Below are 3,399 nucleotides of genomic sequence, written 5' to 3'. Positions count from 1 at the left end.
TTAAAGGGATTGTTAACCTAGAACACTCTCTCTTTATTTAACCACTCTCATGTCGTTCCAAACTCATTTTTCTATTTATTTTTTTTTTACAGAACACAAAAAAGACATTTTGAATAATGTTTACACAGTTTTTTTTTTCCAGTATAAAAACAATTTATAGTGAAAAATATATATATAATGAAAAGCACAATTAAATGTAGTCTGTACATTTTGTGGCCTCTGAAGTCCTCTTAAGCCATATATGAGCTGAAAATTTATGTCTATTAAATTTATGTTCACTGAAAACCGCCAGTGTAATTCTAAAATGGCTTTCAAGGAAACATTTAGATGCATTAATTATTATTATCATTATTATTTTAGAGAAATAAGAAAAAAAATCTGCCAGTGCAGTAAGACCAAATACACTTGTCTATGAATAAGAAGTCTTAATATTTTATTTAGTGTTGCTTCAAGTAAGATTTCAATAAGATATTTTAACTGGAAAGTAAATACAAAAACAGACAAAAATACTTGTTAATATTAGGATATTTTGCAGTTTATGAAGTGTAAACGGTCCAGTGTTATTTTTGTATTATTTATATACTATTATAATATTTATTCATATTTTACATTTGCTTTTTTATTTTATTTTCTGTTTCTCATTTTAAGTTTAGATTAAGTTTTAGTTCTGTGCTTTTGTTATTTTTAAAAAAATATTCTATTTAGCTCAAATTTAGTTTTATTTCTGTTTTAGTTTTCATAATTTTAGCACTTCAACTTGAACGTTATTTAGTTTGCTGACAAGGCAACATTTCTAATTTTTGTTTACATTTTTAAAGTTCATCTAATATTGATATTTTATTTTTCAGCTTTATTTCAACTAACGAAAATTATTTTTAATGCATGGAAAAGAGCTGTAAAAACATTCTTCAAAAATTCTCTTTTTGTGTTCTATGGAAAAAATAACAGCATACGGATGTAAAGCAACATTAGGGTGAATAAACCACAGAATTTTCATATTTACGTGAACTATTGCTTTAAAACTAAACTATTGTGTACACTCTTTTTGAAGACACAAAATAGCACAAGCAGCCCAATCTAGGCTCACATCGCTCAAAAGCGGCTACACTCAGAACTGTTGGGTCCTCATGGCCTTAAAGTGTGTATTTAAAGTGAGTAGATGTATAGTATTTTTTTAAGAGGGATTTTTTGTGCATGTTCACCATGACCCCGTATTCAAATGAAATGTTTATATATTTTGATTTCTCCTTAAATGCCCATGTCGTGTGTTGCCCCTGACCTGAACTACAATAGATGGATGTAGTGTAGAGGGAGTGCTTGTGAAGATGAATTTGTTTCTAGACACCACCATAAAATAATGTTGGCAATTATATAAATGTTCACATTGTGTTTTGTGTGGAAATAGAAAATCACCACCCTCTTTCAAAGGTCTTACCTGTTAGTCTTTCGAAAACGAAATCCAATTACAGTATGTGGATATAAATCATACCTCGCAGCATTTCTGAAAACGAACAAATGCAAAGTAAAATAGCTAGGTTAGAAAAGAGAACATCCCCTTGAGTTGGTTTAGATGCAGCAAATAACAATTTGCACCAACATGTCTCTGCAGTACAGATCCTGAACTTAACTACAGTAACCAACTGTATCAGGAGGCAGGTCATGTGACATCTATCTGCACATTTGCATAAATTAAGCTCAACTTTGTGCTTTATTTAAATTGCCAACTCCTTCTGAAAATGTATGACTGTATTGCTGCAAATCAAATCATCCTCTAGTGAATAATTCCAACTGTGTTGTGAATGTCCTGAACCAATGGTTTTGGAAGAAATTTAGGTCAGGACGTGGCCACAAAAGAATTTCTAACTTCCAAGATAAAAGCAACAGATTTTGTCTATATTTGGCATCATCTACTTACTTTCTTATCCTGTCAAGAGTCCCAGCGTCAGCTGCTGAGAAATTTAGGACACTGCCATCCTGAATGGAGGAAGCGCTTGATCTTGAGAGCCGTGCACCTAATGAGGGTGTTGACTGAGCTCCATAAACCCTTTAAAACGTTTGGATACCTGGCTCCTGAATTGTGCCTTCTCTTAAAAGTATCCTAATGTCCTTTAGAAAGCCCATTTTGGCCCAATGTGAATTGCTAATCTATGCTGTAACCCAATTCAATGTAGTACTTGCTAGAAATAGGAGGTTTCCTGTATTTCTACACTAATTAATATCATTATTGTCCACAACTTCTGATTGGTTAAACCTAACTGGGGTGTTTACTTAACAAAATGTTTATATAACAATAACTTTTACTCACAGCATTGAAAAACATTTTATAGCATCCTGCTTAAAAGTGTTAGCTCATTTTCATTCAGATAGTCAGAAATGTTTCATTTGATTTATATATATTTAAATATACATTCACATTGAATGTACATCAAGTATTGATCTTTTGATATTTGTAAATGAGTAAAAATTAAAGGAATAGTTCACCCAAAAATGAACATTTGCTGAAAACATACTCACCCTCAGGTCATCCAAGATGTAGATGAGTTTGTTTTTTTCATCAGAACAGATTTGGAGAAATGTAGCATTCCGTCACTTGCTCAGCAATGGATGCTCTGCAGTGAATGGGTGCCGTCAGAGTGAGAGTCCAAACAGCTGATAAAAACATCACAATAATCCACAAGTAATCCACACCACTCCAGTCCAGCAATTAACATTCTTGTGAAGCGAAAAGCTGCGTGTTTGTTGTGTCATCAAGACAATTTAACTTAAAATTAACGTCTCTATCTATATTATTGATTTCTCAAATAAAAATGACATCTCGTCTGAATCAGGAGAAAAATATACATAGATCAAGCACTGTTTACAAGCGTAAACAGTTCTAAACAAATGTGTAGGTGGATTTTGATGTTAGAGGACAACGGGGATGGACTTTTTCACTGGAGGAAGCATTATTATGGATTATTAACTTTAACTTTAATATTTTGGCAAACTTCATGAGATGTGATCAAATGATGTAATGCTAAATTTCTCCAAATCTGTTCTGATGAAGAAACAAACCCATCTGCATCTTGGATGGCCTGAGGGTGAGTACATTTTCAGCAGACTTTCATTTCTGGGTGAATTATTCCTTTAAAGTTTAAAAGTAATCAAAATGTTTACACTTTTTTTTCTTACTTTTCTAATGCTTTTTCTTTAAAACAACTTTTTACAGGAACACAAAGCAAAAAATGTTGAAAGAGGGTGGTGAGATAGTTTACCAACTAGAGCCAGGGGTTGGCTTTAACCCAGTTAATCATCTTAAATCAACTTTTTGTATTGTGTCTGGTCCTATAGAGCGACTCTGTAGCGTGTTACTGTGATCAAGCCTGGTGCTCAGGTAGCTTCATGTGAAAACCAGGTGCA

Source organism: Sinocyclocheilus rhinocerous, unplaced genomic scaffold (genome assembly GCF_001515625.1).
Source record: "Sinocyclocheilus rhinocerous isolate Xijiao unplaced genomic scaffold, SAMN03320098_v1.1 scaffold942, whole genome shotgun sequence".
In the NCBI taxonomy this organism is placed as follows: domain Eukaryota; kingdom Metazoa; phylum Chordata; class Actinopteri; order Cypriniformes; family Cyprinidae; genus Sinocyclocheilus; species Sinocyclocheilus rhinocerous.
Note: the sequence above shows the minus strand (reverse complement) of the source record.